At 48.0% G+C, this 22,025-nt stretch overlaps 1 protein-coding gene across 1 annotated transcript in view; it reads left to right on the plus strand.

Annotated features, from left to right (window-relative positions):
- Window positions 1–2,010: 2,010 nt before the first annotated feature.
- Window positions 2,011–22,025, plus strand: part of Vwa5b1 (von Willebrand factor A domain containing 5B1) — a 62,715-nt gene continuing 42,700 nt past the window's right edge. Inside the window, exon 1 of the mRNA XM_076933890.1 lies at window positions 2,011–2,131. The gene's annotated coding sequence lies outside the window, so the exon portion shown is untranslated. The remainder of the gene's footprint in view (window positions 2,132–22,025) is intronic.

Genomic DNA, 22,025 nt, shown 5'->3' on the forward strand with positions numbered 1-22,025 from the left:
CCTCGTGTTCTTGCAGCAAGTTGGTCTCTCGTGTGTCCTTTGGGTGCACGCCATCCTGAGACTCAAGTTGGGTGCTCACCATCCTGAGACTCGAGTGGGGTCCCCTTCGGGGAGTTAATGAGCCTTTCACCCCCACTTCCTGTTGAATTCTTTCCTCGTCCCACCCACCTCCCCCCCCCTTCTGCTTTCGTGTCTTTTTGTGTGTGATTCAATGTGTTTCCTTAGGGTTGCTTACAGGAGCATGCCCACCTTGCCACTGACTGTACCACTGAAGAGATTGAAACAGAGACCTGGACCTTCCTGGGGGCTGAGAACTTGGTTGGAGAGCTTTGGGGTTGGGTGGGTAAGGTTTAGAGTTCTAGGCACCTATGTCCTTAAGCCCTGGTCCCAGGGATCCAGGACTCTGTGTACTGTACTAAGAATTTATGCACATTCTAGGCTGCAGGAGGCCTAAGGCACTGGGTGTGGAGCTCTGGAGGACTGAGTCTGAATCATCACTTTCTTGCCGGGTCAGTCATTTCTCCTCTCAGCTTCTCACACTTCTCCATTCTGAATGAAAATAAGATTCAACAGGCTGGAGTTTTCCTTATGGAATAAGTGAGCTGGACTGCACAGATGTTATTAGTTCCACCTTGTATCCCTCGACACCTTGTGTTATCATTAGTTCCCACCCTGTGTCTTGTCTTTGGAACCTTTAACTTTAGGCTCAAATTGTAGACTTAGTTCTTCTGACTTTCTGGCCAGGCAGATTCTAGATCTACCTGTCCTGATCCTCATAAGCCCTTGCTTCTCTAGGCCACTCAAATGGCTACCCTAGAAGCCCCACTTCCAGGCACTTCCTAACATTCCCCCTATGACTGACTTGGCCCTGGGTTGCCAGTGATGCCTGGAGACTCACCAAAGACACTGGCAGATCTGCTGCCTGGGACCACAGTATCCAGGGCCATCTGCTTGCCTGCATCATGGCCTCTTGGGGGGAGATGGAGTGACAGCTTGTATTAGTTATCTCACTGAATGGACTTGCTGAGGAACAACACTGGGATCTGGGGAGGCCAGATCCAATCAGGACCTTGAGGGCTCTGTCCAGCATTGAATTGCCTCAAGGCAAGTGACTTATTCTCCCTGGGAGGGTCTACCCAAAAGCCTGATGTCCCTGGAAGCCAGACATTTGCTATCAGCCTCTGCAGGAGCTAGCCAAGCCTGCTAAGTGGCCTCCTGCTTCCTCCTGTGCTCAGGAGAAGGGGGAAGGGAGGGCGCAGGGTGGGGGGAAGGCAGCACAGCCGTGTGAGCCTGGGGTGATTGTCATGGTTACGCTCTGACAAAACAAATGGCTCTGCTTCCTGCAGGCCACCTAAACAGCCATCGCAATGTTGGCATTGATCAAGCCAGCTGCCAGGGCAGACAGGCACTGGGCTTGGGTACCAGAGCCCAGCCTGGGAGTCCTCTCCAGTAGCTTTGGGCACAGGGAGGCAGCTGCGGGGAGAGGAAGTGTTTGCCCTCACACATGTTGCTCCTGGGACAAGGTAAGGGTTGGTGCAACCCGTGCCCTGCAGCACAAGGACAAGGGATCTTATCCCAAGTGCTGAGAGTGAATGCGAGTGTTCGAGTGTACATGCATGGAGAGGTCGTGTGATAGTGACTTGCGCTGTGTGCTTGCTCGGTGGGGAGGGGCTCGGGAGGTTCCAGCCAGCATCAGAAGTGATGTGACCACATGTTGCTCACATTGCTCAGTCTCTCTCTCTCTCTCTCTCTCTCTCTCTCTCTCTCTCTCTCTCCCCTCTTCCCTCCCTCTCTCTCTTCTCCCCCCTCTTTTCTTTCTTAGTGTCTGTTTTCTGTGTGCAATTCTCTGAGCGTCTCCTTCCTATGTCTCTGTCTCTTCTCTCTGTCTCTATCTCTCTGTCTCAGCCTCCCCTCCCTGCCACCCCCTTCCACCATCTCCCTGTCCCCATCATCTCTCGTCTGTCCTATAGGGACCCAGGGCAGTCAGTGCTCTGTGGGCTGCCCCCCTCCCTGCCAAGCTCCAGGCTCCTGCCTGCTGCCCTCTGGGTGCCTGGCGTGCGACTGTCTCCAAAGCCAGCCGCAGGCTGAGTGAACAATCTTCTTTGAGCTCTCACGTCCTGGGATCCTGGAGGTAAGAAGGTTCTGAACAGAAAGAGGGGGATCTTTGGGTAGTGGAAGGTGGTAGCGGGTGGGGGACCCGGCACTGTGAGCAGTGATTTTTGCTAACATGTCAAGACCCTGCTGGAAGTCCCCTCACATCTCCTGCTGCAGCTCCGGAGGTCCCAGGAAGTCCTTGTTTTATTTTGATGTTCCTTTCCTAGCTGGTGGCACAGGAGGCTTCCAAGGTGGGGGACCAGAAGCCCCTCCTCCACTCTGAAGAGCAACAGGCATCTCTCTCTCTCTCTCTCTCTCTCTCTCTCTCTCTCTGCCTCTAGGAAGCAGGCAGTACCCTCCCTTTTCTCACTTTCTCTTCTGGGACATTAAGTCTGTCTCCCATGTCCACCCATCTAAACCAAGCAAGTCATGGGAACTGGGCAGAGGTCAAAGGGCACAAAGAGTGACCCGCAGCTCTCTCACTTGGAGGAGGGGCACTTGAAGGCACAGAGCTCCTGTGGTTAACTGGGATCAGATGGGGGTTGCAGGGAGGAACTGAACCATGATGTATGTGGGCTGTGTCCTGGAGAGGGATATAGAGGTGCACTTCTGGTGGGAGCTATCCCTGGAAGTCGTGACATGATATGTATGTAGCAAGCCACATGGGTAGATAAGGGGGTCATGATACATGTATATAAACATGGTCACATTTCAGAGGTGCTCATACAGTATGTGATGTGAAGGGAATTAAAAGTGTGTGGTCATGCATGTCTGTAAAGTAAGATTGTTAAGACTGTGGGCTAAGCCCGACCATGGGGTGACTGAGCAGGACCCGCAAGGCCTGACATGTGAATGCAGCATCCTTCAGCTTCAGGATGCACATTCATCTCCAAAGAGCAGTGCTTGGGCCATTTCTAACCCAGCCCAAGTGATAGTCTGTGGCTCAAGACAGTAAGGGAACTGTGTCTTCCTGGGTAACCTGTGGACCTCACTGCTTTTCTGGCCAAGACAGGCCAAGATGCCTGGCATGAAGGTGGCTTGGGATGGGAGCATCCCTTCCAACCACAGCTTTAGGAGTTAGAAAGCTTTGGGCTCTGTGGCATCTTATCATAACCATGATCCCAAAACCTGGGCCCCATGATGCTCTCAGAATGTTCGCCAGCCATTGGCCATCAGGTTGTGAGTCAAGCTGTCCAAATCCTGGGGAGATGTCTCTGGATCACAACAATATGCTATGGTCAGAGGGATTGGGATGCCCACTGAGATACCCTACCCAAATAACCTGGCCAGCTTTGGACTTTGACTGTACCTCTCACAGTTATTGTCCTCCCAGTGAGCACCTTCTCTGACTGGCTCTTCTCTCATGGCCAGACAAGTGTTGCTGACTGTAGCCTTGAGGAGATACTGACACTCTGTGGGAGTCAGAGGAAGGAGCACCTGGGCTCCCTGGGTAAACATCATGGCTTTGAGCTTCTACGTCTTTTTTTTTTTTTTTTCTAGGTGCTATTGTTTCTCATAGGGTTTCCCTGATGATCCCTTGCAAGGACTTAGCTCTAGAACCCAACACCCAAGCCCTATATACTCTCCTGGTTTCATAATTTCCCTTATTTGGCCAAACTTGGGATGGGGCTTTGGCAAGGACAAGCAATGTCAGTTAGACATTCTGGGGGGCTAGAAATGAAGCAGCAGAGGCAGTGGACCACATATGGCTCCAATCCATGGAGAGGGTACACAAGTCTTTTGGTCTTATTGACTCCTTCCTAAAAACCCAGCTTTTCTCCTTAGCCTCTGGGGCATTTATGGAACTATAGAGCTGACACTTGCAACTCTCTGCACATCTAGATTCTTTATGGAAAGGGGATTGAGGTCAAGGGAGCCTAATGTTGGACTAAAAAGGCTCTCTAAAGGAAGTGGTGTTAGTGCAGAGCTGAGGAGGAAGCAACAGAGGCACGTGGCCATGTGGGGAAAGAGAAGCGGGAAGTGTCTTTTATATGGTGAGGCTGTGTACATCGGTGTAGAAGCAACCAAAAGGATTGGTTTAAGAAGGCTGAGCCAGTTTGCTTGATCAGACAGGGTGGGGTGGGAAAAGGAAAAGGAATAAGATCTACTGAGTCCCTGGGTGCCACTCATGCCAGGTACCAAGCTGAATGTTGGGTTTCTGTTCTCTAGGAAATGAGGGCTCAAGCTGGAGAGGATGGAAATCTCATTCCTAAGCTTATGTCAACCAGTGCCCGTGAGAAGGGCTCTTGAATCTGAGCTCCATGAGCTGGTCAAAAAGCAAGTGACTGAGGGCTGAGACAGTCTGGGGCACAGAAGCCATTGTATACACTCATAGATCATCTGTTCACCCATCTGCAGCTGGGAGAGGGCAAGCCACTTTGGGAGGGAGCAGAGAGTTGGCGGGGGGCGGGGGGAACAACTTGAGATAAGAGCTCGAGGGAGGTTCACCTCCAGTCCCTTGCCTCACTATCTCCTGGTCCTGGAGATGAATTTGCAAAAGCAAAGAGGGAGCAGTTGGAGAGGAGGCCAGAGGCTAGTGTGCTCTAACTCTGGTGTCTGATTTCACCTCCACTTTGCAGAGGTTAAAAAGGCATTGGGGGGGGGGTCTCAAAATGTTAGAGAGTCAAGGGGAGATGGAAAAGTCATTTTACTAGCATGAAGTTGGAGGTGGGGCAGGTAGCCCAGCATCTCCTTAGCAGGTGCTATATTTGATGGGTATCAGAGAGAGCTGACAATAAAAAGGATCTCCATGCCACCTTGAGATGTTCGGACCACTCTGTGAATGGCAACTCTTACATATAGCTCAGAAAAGCTCTGAGGAAGAATCTGAGTAGGCTTCATGGAGGAGGTGGGGCTTAAAGGAGCCCAGAAGGGGCAAGACACTTTATAGAAACTTAAATGTAGATGGCATGGCTTGGAGTTGAGGGATGAGCATAGGCCAGGGCACAGTCATGACTCATGGCTGGGCTGGGCTGGGAATGAGCATATGTATATAAGAACCTGGTAGAAGGATCTGTGGGATCAGACCTCTGACTCCTTCATAGGATCTGGAGAAATCGGAAGGCTCTTGGTCTTGTATCCAATCTGAGGCCTATTGTAGAGTTTTCATCTTCTAATGACCATGCTGGGAACCACAGTCCTCACCTGAGACTACTGGCGAGTGGCCAAGATGGGGCTAGAGTAGGGGGCTAGAGAACAGCCTAGAATAAAGCCAGGAGCAGGCATAGCTACAGGGAAGGGGCGATCTATTAGGTTTACACTGTAGCCCTGCCTTTTTGTTCAGGCACCATGTGAGTCTCTGTCTAAGCTGTTACCTGAGACTGCACACTTGCCAGAGTCTAGGCTTAAAAGTTGTTCTCACCAGGGTCTGGGAGGAAAAGTCATAAACATGAGGACCTGAATTGGATCCCCAGAACCCACATAAAAATGCCAGGTATCACAGAACATGTTCACAATTCCACCTTTGGAGACAGAGGGTTGCTAGGGCTTTCCAGTTAGCCAGTCTTGCCTAATTGTTGAGCTCCAGGCCAGTGAAAGAGCTGTCTGGAAAGGAGGTAGATGATATTCCAGAGGAAGACATCTAAGGTTGACCTTTTGCATGTGTGTGTGTGTGCACGCGTGTGCACGCACAAGTCTTAGTGTGTTCTATCCCAGTGATAAAAAAAAAAAAAAACAAAAAACAAAAAACCATTAGCAAAAGCAACTTGGGGAGGAAAGGATTGATTTCAGCTTATAATTCATCACTGAGGGAAGTCAAGACAGGAACCCAAGACAGGAACCTGGAGGCAGGAACTTGGGCAGAGGCCATGGAGGAGTGCTGCTTACTGGCTTGTTTCCCATGGCTTGCTCAGCCTGCTTTCTTATAACATCCAGCCCAGGAGCGCAACCATCCATAGCAGCCTTGGCCCTTCCACATCACTCAAATTAATAAGGAAATATCCCTCAGATTTTTCTACAGGCCTCAGATTTTTCATACAATCTTATGGAGGCATTTTCTCAATTAAGAGTTCTTCTTCCCAAATGACTCTAGCTTGTGCCAAGTTGACATGAAACTAATGCACACATACACCCAACCCACATACCCTAAGTTCAGATATAGAATACTAACGTGCTAAGTACTTATACAAGTGGTTTGCATAAGCGCCTGCCCTTGCTCAAGCCGCATGGCGACTCCTGCAGTCAGCACCTATTCCTATTGGTGTCTCTGAGGCTGTTGGGTAGGAGAAGCAATGGCCGTAGAACGTCAAAGAATTACTCCATAGAACCAGAGTCTCATCAAAGCCATGAAACTCAGTGAAGAGATTTAGGGGCAATATTGGTCCCACACAATGTCATTGACAGGCTAGTGACTGACCAAAAAAAAGAGAGAAAATAACAGTGAAATCTGAAAAGTCAAATGTAATAAACACTTTAGTTCATCTATTCAACATTTAATGAGCACCTACTGGGTGCTAGCCACCCTTCCTGAATACTGGAGATACACTGTTGAGAAAATAAAAGCTCTTTCTTCATGGAGTGTGTTTCATCAGAACCTCCTCCTTCTTATGTTTGTCACCTAGTAGTGTGGCTTCCATCCCTGACCATCTGTCACCTTAGCTTATAGACCGGAACATTCATGGTTTTGTTAGCCAAGTTTGACTGTGCTGCGGTGACATGTGCAATGTGCTCAAAGCAGGTCACATGTCATCACAGAAGGCCGTTCCTCCTACACATGTGTTTCCAAGATTGCTACGGCAGGAAACAGGATACCACCAAGCACACACTGCCTTTCAAAGCCTCTGCCCAGGAGTGAAGGACTTCACTACTGCATAGCTCAGTGGTTCTCAACCTTCCTAACGCTGCGACCCTTTAATATGGTTTCCTCATTTTGTGGTGACCCCCAAGCATAAAATCATTTCACTACAATTTCCCAACTGTAATTTTACTACTGTTATGAATCATAATGTGAATATTTGATGTGCAGGATATCTGATATGCCACACAGACACAGACACACACACACACACACACACACACACACACACACACACACACCCTCAAAGGAGGTCTTGAGAACTACTGCCATAGCTCATTGGCTGAAGCAAGACATACCTCAGGTTTTCAAGGAGGGCAGGGACATGCAGCCTGCCCTGTCTCTATGAAGAGGAGAGCCCAGGTCTGCTCAACAGCGTGGAGATCACTGTAGGCTTAACCAGAAGAATAGCAAAGGAGCCTCTCTCAAAAGACTAACAGACTATAAGGCAGAGCACAGAGATTAACCTGGAGTAGTCATTTCCAGGGTCTTAGCACCCAACCGCAACCACACTGGCTCTCAGCTTTAATCGGCAGATAAAAAAAATCCCTGTGGCCAATAGAGTCAGACTCCCAGCTGGTTCGAGCTTAGTGGGGCAACAGGTTAGTATGAGCAGAAGCCCTCCTGTGCTCCCCCTCCTGAGCTGTTGTCTCCTGGTCCTTAAGATGAAAATTGCGAGGCTGCTGGATTTTGTTTCTTGTTTGTCCTCTCTCCTGGCTCCTAGTGTGCTAACATTTGTGGATGGATGCAGAAGGAAGGGCTTTGGTTACAAATTGCATGTGTTATGAATGAGTGCCGGTGCTTTTATGACTCACCACTGAATTTGAAAATGTTAATTGGTCACAGGCTAAAAGCTCCCTGGACAACTTTTAATCACATCATTTTTACTCTTTGAAGCTGCTAAAGACTTCTGAGATAGCCCATTTCGAAGAGCTCGCTCGCAAGCCTTTTTCGAGGGCTGAGCTCGGCTACCTTGGCCATATTCTCCTCTCACCCCTTACACAGGAAGAAGCCACCTACTTGCCAGAATCTGGGTGTGGAGGTGCACACCTCTCATCCCAGCATTCAGGATGGCAAGGCAGGAAAGCTGATCGTGAGTTCAAGGCCAGCTACTCTGGGCTATTAAAAAAAACAAACAAACAAACAAAAAAATGCTACCTCATTAAAAAAAAAAAAAGTGAGCTAGTCACTGTGTGTAATACATTGTAGGTGTGTTGTACTTCCTCCTGATGGCACTGGGCAGCAGGCTGGAGTACTGTGCCATTTCCACAGGTCAGAAAAGAGACACTTAGTCAAGTGAAGTAATGTGGCACCTCACTGGGTGGCACACACCAGAGCTGAATTCTATCAGGGATCTAAGGCTTTTGGCTCCCAGGGTGGGAATGTTGGCAGCTGCCTCCTCTCTCGCCTACATCTCTGCTTGGCTTAGTCTCCATTGCTACCACCTCCAGGTGGTACCTGGGCCTCTCAAAGACAAGGCTGCCTCTTCTTGTGTGGATGAAGGATCCCATAGCTCGGGGTGTTGCTGTGGCATTGTAGGAAGCAGAGGGACATGGCACAGCCAGGGTTCTCTCCCCACTCCATCACCTACTACTAGCTCTCTGACCCAGGTGGATTTCTGAACTTCTCTTGCGTTTCTTCAAATCGTCTGTAAATCAAAACAAAGCAGTGCCCACAGTTAGGGTCCCGAGGAATCAGGTGATGATTCAGGTACGCTAATTAATGCAGTGCTTGGCTTCATAACAGTTTGGAGTTTGGGGAGGGACTCTTGAGTCCCCAGATCCTATTTCTGTAAGTCTGGTTAGCACCTAGGGCACATCCCAAAGGCAGTGATCCCTGGCTGTGCTTCTTAACTTTCTGAGGGTTCCCACAAGCCAAGGGACACCGCTAGCCATGCCCCAGGTTGGTTCTTCTGCCACTTGGTGCCTGGGAAGAACTATGCTGAGGTGTCTTCCTCCCCTTCATTCAGCTGCTCGCCCATAAAGGTCATGTGGCCAGGGCTGCAGGGCTGACTGCAGTAGGCGAGCAATCAGGCTGAGCTTCATATCAGCTAGAAATCTTAACTTCACTCTGACTATCGTGGAGTCCAGCAGGAGTCCAGCAGTGGGGGTGCAACACAGAACATAGCTTCTGGCCTGGCCTGTGCTGTGCTGTATCTCAGTCCCTGAGACCCTGGACTATCCACTAAGAAAGAGGGTATGGAATTTGCTTTCCTATTGGCTGTCATCTGGCCTGGCCACAGCTTGATGGGGGTCATCCAATCCAATCCAATCCAATCCAATCCAATCCACTCACTGACTCATTCTGTAAACAAGCATTGTAGAGTGATGTGATTCAGAAAGTGGCCACTCAAGCCAGAGCCCTGCCACCCACAGATATGTCACCTTGGGCAGGGTATGGAACCATTCCATGTCTCAGTTTTCCTGCCTGCAGAATGGGGGTGGTAGAATAGTGGCCAGGCCTGCTTTCCTGTGCTGTCCTGAGGATTACCTGCTTGCAGAAAGTATTCGGGGTAATACCTGGCATTATTTCTGTGTACCACTGTTTTATTTTTTAAAACTGTTTCGGGCACTATTCTGTATGCTGGAAACAGAACAAAGATAAGAACATCCCTGGTTCCTACTCCTAGGAACTTAGACTTCTAGAGATATGAGACAAAAGCAGACACTAAACCCATCAATCTCCAGGCCCTGCACTCTGTGGTGTGTGTGGACCTAAGAGTTCTAGTCACTGCAGTTTGCGTGACAGTAGGAGTCCCACCCTGGGATCAATACTGAGTCAATACTGAGTGAGTAGCCGAGCTGCTGCTCAGGCATGGTGGCTTTTACTGCCTGTCCTGTGTTCTCTGCCAACCCCATGGCCTCTCTGTACCATCTGACAGGGCAGCCTGTGGTACCGAGAGACCTCACAGCTTGTCACTAACTGATCTAGGTCAGAGGGAAACTAAGACAATGCACGTGTTCTGCTGCCAACACATGTAGGCATGAGTCCTGGAATGGCTGGATGCAGATCAGTGGGGAGGGAGGGGCTGTGGATGATCGGGGTCACCATAGGAAATGCCAGAAGTTCAGAGGCCCCGGTAGAGTCTAAGTGGGCAGATGAGTTAGACAGTATTCTAAGAAAACAAACATTAAAGCAGCTTGAGCCATTGCTGAGGACCAAAGCTAGGTGAGCATCCTATACATAGCCCCTCTCCTGCATCCTCCCCATAGCCCTGCCATTCTCCATTGCACTGAGTAGAGAAATTGAATTTCAGAGAAAGTCCCAGACAGGAAGTAGACAAGGAAGACAAGGGAAGGGTCTAGGAGCAGAAGCCAGCTCCCCTGTCTTGTTTTGCTTACGTCATGCAGAGGTATTTGGAGAGAACACAGGTCAATGATTGCTCTACTTTCTTTAGCACACCAGTGCAAACGGCTTTTGAAGAGCAGTTTCAGAGTAGCCCTTCCTCTGTTCATCCTGTACACACCTCCGAAGGCAGGTAAGCAAGATCTAGAGACAGGGACAAGGCTGGAAGCCCTGTAAGACTCCATGTAGTCCCTTTTAGCCCCTTTCCACAGGGCTCTGGGGATTCTGGCAGCTCATTGGTAAGTTCACCTTTAAAGGCACTACAGAAGGATGACTTAAATTGGTGGAGACAGAATCTAATTTTCCTAGCAACATGTGTCCTTGTTTGAGAAGCCTTCCTAGGAGGACTTCAGCACTGCAAGCTCCCCGGGGGGCTCCAGGGAACAGGCCACCTGCCAGACAGCAACATTTGCATGCAGTTAAGCCATACCTCCAAATAGCTAAGACAGTTGATGGAGACTCTGCAGCAGGGCCTCTTTCTTCTGGAATTTCCAGGCATCACCATTTCTCCCTTCTCCAGCAGGTCAGTCATTCCCTATTACCTGGTAAGATCAGAAAGTGTGACTAGCCGGGCCCTCTGCCTCCTTAGCTGGCTGTCCTGGACATCAGCCCTGGCTGGACTCCATGCTCCTAGGCAAGGGGAGGACAGAAAGGACAGAGGAGTGGTATTTCTGTCTTGACTATTCCTCCAAGGAAGGTTACAGATGCCTCTGGGATGGGGTACTCTGAGCTTTGGACTGAAAGACAACATTTTCTCTACTATTCAGCTGCTTACATGAACCTACAACCACGGCCTCGCTTGGTCTAACCTCTTGACAATATGGCCTGCCCCACTCATGGCTTCCATTCACTCCTTTTGCTATGGGGTCTTGGTTTGTAGCTCAGGCTAGCCTCAAACTGCTATCTTTCCTCCTCCATCTCCAAAGAATTGTGATTATAGATACGTGACACCGCATCTAGCCCATCTACTGTTTAGTATGAACTATGGGTCCCACACGGACAGGGAAGACAGGGATCTTTTCCTTATTTGATTTGATAGGTTCACATACAAAGTCATGGGCTGCACCTGGGCATCTTCACACAGATGAGTTGGTATATCACATCCTCATTGTTCACTCCTCTGTTGGCTCCCTCCACTCTCCCACACCCAGCTTCTCACTGCTTCCATATCCTGTGGGCACTCCATTACACTCTGTTTCCCACCTCCATTACGATCTCTTCCTGCCTCTCATAATTCTCCTTCTGGTTTCATGACCTCCACACACACATACAGAAACACTCACACCTGCAACCTCCTGTAACTTTAAATTCAGGTTGTGCCTATGTGAGAAGATAAGACAATTGTCCGTCCATCTTTCCGAGTCTGGCTAGTTTCACTTGACATCATTACTTCCTGCAAACGACGTGACTGTACTTTACAGCTACGTAACAGTCCATTATGACTCTGTACTGCCTTTTCTTTATCCATCCATCTGCTGATGGACGTCCAGGCTGGTTCCATTTCCTCGCTAGTGCAAATAGAGCAGCGATCAGCATGGCTGTGCAAGTGTCTCAACATGGGTGTGCAAGTGTCCCTGTGGTATGTTACCCTGGAGTCCTTCAGGGAGATCTCCAAGAATGGCAGGGCTGGGTGCTATGTTGCATTCTGGTTTTACTGTCTTTGAGGATGCTCTGTATTGATTTCCATAGCAGCTCTGCAGGTTTATATTCCCAAGAGCAGTGGAGGGTTCTTCTCTACCCACATCCTCCCCATATTCTGCAGTCATTTGTTTCCTTGATAGCAGCCATTCAGACTAGGGTGAGGCTGTCTCAAAGCAGTTTTAATTTGCATTTCTCTGGTAGCAAGGGATATGGAATACTTTTTTTTTTTTTGACTGTCTATTGGCTACTTGTGTTTCTTCTTATGAGAAACGTCTGTTCAGTTCATTAGTCTGTGTACTGGTGGGCTCATTTAGTCTTTAGTGTTTACTTCTCCAGTTCTTTATATATCCTACATATTAATTCTCCTGTCTGCTGTGTAATTGGCAAAGATGTTTTCCCTTCCTGTACGTTGTCTCTTCATTCTGCTGATTGTTCTGTACAATTCTGCTGGTCAGCGCTTGCAATTATGTCTTGTGCTATTGGGATCCTTTCCAGAGAAGCCCTGCCCTTGTGCCTGTCAACAGAGCCCCTGCCCCCAGTTTTCTAGGGGAATGTGTCCTGAATGGGTGGCTGAGAAAAGGACACAAAGTATGAGAACAAAAGCCATGTCTGTCTTGTCCTCTGTCTGTCCGCTGGGCCTGAGACAGGCTTCAGCATGCAGTAGGCATGCCTTGTGCATGTGTTGACAAGACAGAGCACATCTAAAGGAAGCACATGACATAAGAACAGTCCGCTCTCTCTTTCTCTCTGAGAAAGGACGCAGAGGGCTCTGTGGAAATGGGAGTCTTTGGGCGGGGCCTTGAGAACAGCTAAGATTTTCTCCAGGGGCCTGGGGTAAGCCAGCAACACCAGAAGACAGAGATTAGAGTAACAGTTGGGGGGGTAATTGATAAGAGGAAAGACGACATAAATATGGTGATCATAAATACAGATGACATAAAGGTGGGAGTCTGGCACATGGATGTGTGACCCTGGAAGAGGGACACTTTGAGGATGGAAGTCAGAATGTGAGAACCCTTGAGTTCTAGAAGCTTGGTACAATTGACTTAGACTCTAGGAACATACCAATTGTGGCCCAATTTGATGGAAGGCTGCCTGTCTGTGGTTTGGGCTTGAGCTCCCGAAAGACGTGAAAGGGATTTCTAGGGGTAACAAGAAGAATGGGACCTCAAAACTGAGGTAAGAGGGTAGGTTTGAGCCCTGACTCATGTGATGAGTTTATGATCTGTCTAGTACAAGCCCAGCTAAGCCCACTTAGCCAAGGGACACCAGCCCTTTGAAACATGATGTAGGGTGGGGGTTATCTGGCCAGGTTGGGGTGGGAGGCTTCCAGGATGCCAGGACAGAGCCAAACTGACATGTCTGGGACAGTAATGGCTTAAGTTGCTAGCAGTTGAACAGATTTCATTTCCATCAGAGATTCTGGCTAGAGATCTATATTTCAGCAGAGATCCATGGGAACTTCTCTACTCTGAAGGTGTGGGGAAAGCTAAGACCCAGAGCATTAACTCGGATACTCAAGGCACACAGCACCAGAACAGCAGAGCCATTGGGCCTATTAGATCTGTTTGTGGCTCTCTGGGCTATAACCTCTAACAGGGCTTCAGTGTTGCTCTGAACACAGGCCTAGCCACATCCAGGCAAACTCCTATATTTGTGCTTGATATTTTTTTCTTTTGGGGCAGTGGTAGGAACCGCACAAAGGTGCCTGTTGGGCAAGTGCTTTACCAATATGCTGTACCCTCAACCCTTTCTAAATCTCTTTTTAAAATGCCAAACTCCCCCTAGCAAGGGAGTGTGGACACACCTAACATGGATGCTCACCATCCTTCCTATAGCAACTGGAGATGCAGGCTCCAGAAGTCTTCTGCCTGCTCCATTCTGTTCCCACTGTGTCTCCCATACTCAGCATGGACTGAGAAGCAGCCCGGAACAGGGACAATGGGCTGTGGGAAAAAGAGCTGATGCCCATCAAGGTTGGCCTCTGGTGAGCTGTGACATACGAGGACTGAACTTGTAAAGTGAACCCTAACAATGTCAGTTGGCACAGAGGACCTTTCAGGTACCCCTCTGAGAGATCAGAACCAAGCCTAACCAAGGACATTCAGTGGAACATAGGCAAAGAAATCACAGCCAGTGAGAAGTCATCAGTTTGGACATGATAGATGGTTGCTGGGCCCTGGGATGTGGGATGTGATAGACAAGGGTACATGGAATATGGAAGCCATGGAGAGAGAACATCAGAAGGACAAGAGTGTCCAGAAAGGCTTCATGAGGCTGGAGAGATGGCACAACCAATAGAGTGTTTGCCATGTAATCAGGAAGACCTGGTTTTGATTACTGGAACCCACGTGTGATGGTTTGAATATGCTTGGCCCATGGAAAGTGGCACTGTTAGGAGGTGTGGCCTCATTAGAGGAAATGTGTTACTGTGTGGGCGGGCTTTGAGGGATCCTAGTGCTCCAGCTCCACCCAGTGCAGGAGAGACCCTCCTCCTGGCTGCCTGTAGGAGATAGTCCTCTCCTGGCTGCCTTCAGATCAAGATGTAGAACTCTCGACTCCTCCAGCACCGTGTCTGCCTGCACGCTGCCATGATGATACCGGACCGAACCTCTGAAACTGTTAGCTAGCCCCAACTAAATATTTGTCTTTATAAGAGTTGCCTTGGTCATGGTGTCTCTTTACAGTAATGAAACCCTAACTCAGAAGCTGGTACCAAGGGCTGGTATATTGCTGTGACAGGTCTGACTGTATTTTTGTTTGGAGAAATGTGGATTTGGGAACTTTGGATTTGGAAAGCAATAGTATGCTTTAAGTGGGGCTTAATAAGTCATCCAAGTAGGAATATGGAAGGCATTGGTGAGGAGGATATTTGAACTCTGGGAGCCTGGCTCAAGAGATTTCAGAGGAGACAATTTTTAGTATGTTGCCTACAGATCTTTCTTGTGATATTTTGATGAAGAACGTGAAGAATGTGACTGCTTTATTTTTCCTTGTCTAAAGAGTCTGCTTGAGTATTAGGTAAAGAGATTTAGATTAATTGCATTGGCGAAAGAAGCCTTAAAAATGCCTAGTTTAGCCTTTATCCTGTAGTTCACTCTTCTGAGGAACATTTTGATCAAGTATAACAAGCTTAGAAAGGAAAAATACAGAATGTGTGGTTCAAAGAGTAAAGAGCATCAGCATGTCTCACCCATCGCTCTGGCGGCCACCATGCTCCTTCAGCATCCTGCAGAAAAAACACAGACATGCCCTCTTCCCCATATGTAATACCTGATCGGGATCATGCCTTATGCCAGTAAGTGGATCCTTCCCTTTCACCTATGCATAAGTCTGCCTAGCTGTAGAGTGCCATAGACACTCAGCAGAAAGTTCCTTGGCATCCAAATTAAAAAAAAAACAAAAAAAAAACAAAAAAAAACTTTAAAATAAAAAGAATATGATTTAAATAAATTTGTGGTGTACAGGGATATATCTCCCCCTTTTTTATTTTATGAAGATACTGTTTTAAAGTTCCATGGGCCCGTTCCACAGTCTCTGGTCCTTGACAATTATAAGGAATCCCCGTAATATGGGTGATGTTAAATTGCTGCTAAAGAGTCTCAGATGTTCACCTGCCATAGCCAGTTCCTTTGTTTGTTTGTTTGTTTTTCTTTTTTATTATTGGGTACTTTATTTATCTACATTTCAGATGTTATCCCCATTCCCCACCTCCAGAAACCCCTTAACCCATCCTCCCTCTTCCTATTTCTATAAGGGTGTGCCCACACCCACCCACTGATTTCCATCTTCCCTCCCTTGAATTTTCCCTCACTGGGGCATCCAGCCTTCAAGGGACCAAGGCCCTCTTCTCCCACTGATGCCCAACAAGTCCATCCTCCTCTACAAATACAGCTAGAGACATGGGTCCCTCTATGTGTGTTCCCAGGCTAGCTGTTTAGTCCCAAGGAGCTCTGGTTGGTTGGTATTGTCACTCTCCCCATGGGGCCACAGGATGCCAGGACAAAGAATGATGCTGACCTGTGACCTTGCTGAGTGCCCTGACAATGGTGACTGGGAAGCTGTATTGGATATAAGTTCCTGGCCCACAATTGCTTACCTATACCCCTGATGGGACAAGCTGCCTTGCCTCGAGTTCTTAGACCTTGTAGAACAGAGAATCAAAAAAAGAAGTTATAATGCCTCTTGTATTGTTATTAAACGTGACCAGTTATTCAGACTCAATCATGGACTGGTCTAGAAATCAATTCAATATTGGAAATAACAGTCTTCATTTGGAAGTCTGGTTCTGGACATTTTCAGAGACATATATGGAAATTAACTGCACTTCTCTATGATGTTATGTTAGCAACAGATAAAGTTGGGGCAGGATCTGGATTTCAAACAGGTGTTAGCACATGTGTTAAGGCTCTTTTGTCAAGTTAAAAATACTTTTGTTTTTTTCTACAGTATTTAATGTAAGTCACATTGATTGTACACCTTCTAATTGTGCTTGTGTTTTGAAATCCGGCATGTCAGTTATAGAGGTCTATCAACCAGGTTTTGTTTTAGTGCCCTGAATATCACAGAACCTTGGTATTCTAAAAATAGCTTGCAAGTACTGGAAGAAATGAGTCAGGCTTTAAGCAGAAGCAAGAGGGTAGTGGGCTTGATTATTGCTGGTACAACAGCTTTAATTACATTAATTGCTAGCACCACTGCTTCTGCAATTGCTGTGACACAAGAAGTTAAGACACTACTTTTGTTAATCATTTAGCAAAAAATGTTACTAATGTATTGAATATACCAGAGGATTTAGATAGGCATTTAGAAGAATGGATTGATGCTCTTTATCCCATTCAAATTACTGGAAGGAAGTTCAGCACTTAAGGGTAAGGAGCCATATTGAGTGTCATGCCAAACACCATTGGATTCATGTTAGTTCTACAATTTACAGTGGTAGTCATTATCATTAGGAAGAAGTTTAATGACACTTGCAGTGTATGTGGCATAATTCTAACACCTCTCAGGATGTTTTAATGAGACATAGGGAGCTTATGAGTTTCAAGAATGCTGCTCTGCTGAGCGTTGATGCGGTAGATACTGCAGATAAAATTACCCATGGCCTGAGGTCAGTATTTCTATTTTGGTCAAGCTCCAAAAATGGCCTTTTGGGGCTTTAGTGAGGAGAAGAACAGGGTGTCTAGAGGAAGGTACACTGATCAGAGATGACACCCAGTGGAGAAAGCCTTGAAGAATGTGCAAGGCTTTTGGCTTGCCCCATTGGACAAAAGCAATGGAGGCCAACTCAGGAGAAACGGAGGTGTGTGTGCACGTGTGCGTATGCACACACTCAATGTGTGTGCTGATGGAGAGCATCCAGAAGGAATCAGGCTTAGGTTGAAGGACCACTCGGAACAGTAGCTCTCAATCTGTGGGTTAAGACCCCTTTGGGAGTTCAATGACTTTTACAGGGGTCGTATATCAGATATTTACAGTAGCAAAATGACAGTTATGAAGCAGTAACAAAAATAACTTTATGGTCGGAGGTCACCACACCATGAGGAACTGTATCAAAGGGTCACAGCGTTAGGAAAGTTGAGAACCACTGACTTAGGAGGTGATGGAGGTGTTCCAGGGAGCACAATGAAGTAACAGGTTTAGGGAGAGGTAGAGACAAGAGAACACTCAGGCTTAGAGGAAAGCTTAACGCAGAAAGAGGCGTGTCCTCGTGGTTAAGGATGCGGACTTCACGGTCCAGCTGCTTGGGTTCAACTCCAGGCCCCATCGCTTCCCAGCTGTGGGATCTTGAAGCCTCTCACCTCTCTGGCTTTGGTATTTTGTCTGTAATAGGAATAGATAGAAAGAGGCTGGCTTAAAGAACAAAAGGTGCTTGCTGCCAAGCCCGACCACCTGAGTCTGATCTCTGGTACCCACATGGTGGGAGGAGAGAATCAACCCCCTCAAGTTGTTCTCTGACTTCTGGGGGCATGTGCACACACGATCAATAAATCATCATAAACAATTTTAAGGAAGGATAGAAAGAGTAGCTGCCTCTAAGACAGTTTCCAAATTATCTGTTCAAGGCACTCGGAGTAGGTTTCATCCATTCACCAAGCATCTGCTGTGTGCCAGCATTGTTCTCTAGGTAACAGATACAGTCTAAACAAGCTAAAGCAAAATCCCACCTTCATAGAATCATACTGAAGAGGAAGACACATTAAGCAGAGAGGAGGGCAGAGACACAGTTAAACAAGATAAACAAAATAACATATTTGAACAGGTGTGTGGATTAAGAAAGAAACACAGCAAGGGAGTCTGGAAAGCTGTGAGTAGTAGGGCTAATCAGTCACCAATGGGGTCTGAACGTGGAGACAAAGCAAGAAAGAAGCAAAGGATGCTGGGTTGGGATAAACTGCGGAAGCAGATATGCTGTTCTTGACCTCCGGAGATGCTAATGGAGCCAGGATGATGCAGGATTTGCAAAGGGAGGCTGCGGGTCCGGGGCCAAAGAATGTGTGATTGGGACCTTGGACACAGCCAAGGGATACCCAAAAGGCACCAGGGCTCCCTCAGAGAGGTTTTTCAGGGCACAAGAGTGGTGTTCCCGGAGCAGTAAGAGGGACCAGGAAGAGCATCTGTCTCTCCCTGCCACTGAGGAGCCAGCCAGGGATGCAGTGGCCTATCCTGAGAGTACAGGTTATGTACATCCTAACCCATCTCCAGGATGAGAGTGCCTGGAGCTGAATGGGATGCAGGATGTGGTGGCAGCTCTGTTCGAGACTCCGTGATGGGCCATGGACTGGGGCCGGTCCAGGGACTTAGATTGACCTAGACTGACCAAGCATCCTCTAAGAAACCATGGTCTGTTGTCAGAGAGTTGGGCCTTGCTACAGGATGAAAGGCAAGTTTTAGGGACTCACATGAGAATGGAACCTAATGACTTCAGCCTCAAGGGTTCCTCAGAGAAATCATGGAGGAATCTGGTGGCTACTTCTCTCCCTCAGAAAGACCAGTGGCCAGCTTGGCACTATGATTCTGATCGAGTTCATAATGAAAGTTTTCTCGATGCCTTATCTAGACGAGGCTGGTTCAAGGGGCTTGGGGTTTGGTGATGGGACAATCAGACTCTGCCTCTGCTCTGTGTGTGTGTGTGTGTAGGGGGGGGGAATAGGTACCAAGGGATAGACAGAATAAACATTTATCTGTATCTGCTGATGAAACTGCTCCAGAAAGCACAAAGAGAAAGTCCTGGAGAGAAAGATGGGGGGTGCAGTTGCAAGACTGAATGACACACGCAGTGGGGTCCTCTCTGAATATGTGCCTGCCTCAGCAAAGGCCCAAAGTGGGGGGATCCATGGAGACGCATAAGGGAAGGAGATTTCTAGGCGTGGGAACAGCCAGTGCAGAAGACCTGAGACACAGGATAACTAGAGAGAAGAAACCACGGGAGAGTCACAAGAAGAGCAGTCAGCAGGGCCTGAAGATCCTCAGATCACATCAGATTTGATCCATGGTAGTCACATGACTGGATCCTTACCTTCAACAAATCATTCTGACTGCTCCCTTGAAAATCAACTCTAGGGAAACATAGGATGCCAGCTGTGGAGGTGACAAGACCGGGTCAGATTCCAGATGTTCTGTCTTAGCATCTGTTTCTTGCACTAGTCACTATAGTCACACCTGCCTGTTTCCCCACAGAAACCCAGCACCAAGTGTCCTTTAATGTGCTTGGGGACAGCTGATATTTATTCATTCGTTTTCTTTCATAAATATTTATTGAGCCAGGCATAAATACAAATAATGTCCCGGCCAGGCAGAAGGTCATCATTTGAGATTCAGAATTTCTAAGCTACCAGAGGCCAGTTTTGATGCCCTAGAAAGAAAGCCACACAGAATTAATGTAGAGATCTCATCCAGCATTTCACCAGAGACACCTGGTCTAGCACCCGGAGCCAGTCCCCATCCCATCTCCCCCACCCCCCGCCCCCTGCCCCAGAACATAAAATGGCAGGCAAATGATAACTCAGAACATCCCTTCTCTGGCCACACCCCTTCTATGGCCACACCCCTTCTATGGCCACACCCTCTCGCTGGCCACACCCCTCCTTCCTGCCTTCCTTTGCTTCTGCAGCTGCTGTAAAAGCCTGTTCTCTTTTTTTAAAAAATTGGTTGGTTGGTTGTCTTGAGACAAGATCTCACAAGCCCCAGCAGGCCTAGAACTTTCTGTGTCGGTCAGGCTAGCCTTGACTTCACAGAGGCCATGAGTACTGTCTAAAGCCAGCTTCCTCCTTTCCATTTTGGTCAGGACCAGTGCTTGAGATATTATGCTGCCCGCTTTTGGGGCAGGTTTTCTCCCACCAAAAATTAACCTAGTCAAGATAATCCCTCAAACTCGAACCTCCAGCCCATACTAGATCCCATCCTCAGACTAGGCCACGATCACACACATGGACCTGGAGATGTGTGGGTGGCCTTGTCCCTGATCCTCAACATTTCCTACAGCCTGCTGCCCACTGGAGACCCAGGCTGGGGAAGGAGCCGGAAGAAAGGACATCAAACCCCAACGACCGGCTCCTTCCAAAAGAACCTCAGACACAGCATCTATTATGACACCTTCTAATGCCACCAAGCTCATGTCTAGGCCCAAACATGTCTCTTCTCCCGGCCTCAATGTCCTTTCAGCAAAAGAACAGCACTTTACCAGTGCTTCAAAGAATAATCCTTGGTACATCGTCAGCCCCTAATAAACTCTCGCTGTCACTTGCCATGTCTTTGTGACTTCCAGTTTTCTCTGGTACAACCCCCAAGATAGATAGATCTCTGTCTTGTCTTCATATCCTCAGAGGCTGATAGAGGACCTGGAACACAGTAGGTGTTTATAAATGCTGAGAAATGTGTATGAGTTAGGGCCTGTGAGGTTTAAAGTCTACCTCTCTTGGGAGGTTCTTTTTTAAACGTATCTATTACTTTCAAGTGTTTGTACACGTGTACACTGTTGAACACCCATTATCTCTCTTCCTCTCGCTGGTCCCCTTTGTCCTCCATTGATGATTTTGCTCCCCCCTTTCTTGGTACATGAGTATATATGCACACAGGACTGCACACAGCCACATAAAATCTGGGAACCCCGGGTGGGAGAAGACGTGGCATCTGCCTTTCTGTGAGTGGCTTAATTTATTTAATGTCATTAGCTCCGGCTGCCTCCATTTTCCTTCGAGTGACCTGATCCTTCTTGATGCATTTTAAATGCCCCACTGTGCTGCACACCACATGCTCTAGATGACAGCCGTTCTGACAGGAGGGATGGACACCGCATCGTTCTGACTTGTATTTTTCTGGTGGAGTTGAATATTTTAAAAACTTTTAGGCCATTTATATTTCGCTTTTTGAGAACTTCCTTAAGCCAGTTGTCAGCTGGGTCGTTTTATCTCTGGTTGTTTAGTTTTGAATTGGACATAGTCTAACCCTCTCTATCAGATGGTTAGATTTTCTCCCTTTTTTTTTTTTTTTTTTTTTTTTTTTTACCATTCCTTCACAGGATAGTTTCCTTTGCTGTACTGAAGCTTTTTAATCTCCTGGTGTCCCGGTTGTCAATTGTTGACCTTACTGTAGACCAGCATTGGCTGAGTCTTTTTAGAGTCAGTCTGGCCGATGATGGCAGAACCTCTCATCCACACCCACTCTCTGGGTGTGAGGCAGTGGGCAGGACAAGATGCCCTTGCTACACTCTACCCCAGAATGGACTTAAGTCCAAGTTCCTTGCACATCTGGTGCTGCCTGCATTTCCCCCACATTCTGAACAATATTGAAACTGGGAAAGAATGAGAAAGGAGGGCCACAGAGAGCAGGGCAGGGTGGGGAGGGGTTGGGGAGAGATGTGTCTCACTCAGGAAATGAAGTCAGTCGTCTTTGTTTGCCTCCTGCAAGAGGCCAGCCTCTGCTCTGGCCACCAAGGCAGAAGACAAAACACTGGAACCGTCAGTGCAGTTATCAGTCAGCCTGTCAGGAGATAAGCCCAGTTGAGAGCTGTCTGGGCTCCAGCCACAAGGGAGCACATAATTAAAAAGATGATGCTGGACTGGCGGGGGGTGGGGGGGGGGGTGGGGGGGTGGGGGGGGTGGGGGGGGAGGACAGGGGGTGGAGAGGTGGAGCACCTGACAATCTCACTGGC

Source organism: Arvicanthis niloticus, chromosome 5 (genome assembly GCF_011762505.2).
Source record: "Arvicanthis niloticus isolate mArvNil1 chromosome 5, mArvNil1.pat.X, whole genome shotgun sequence".
In the NCBI taxonomy this organism is placed as follows: Eukaryota; Metazoa; Chordata; class Mammalia; order Rodentia; family Muridae; genus Arvicanthis; species Arvicanthis niloticus.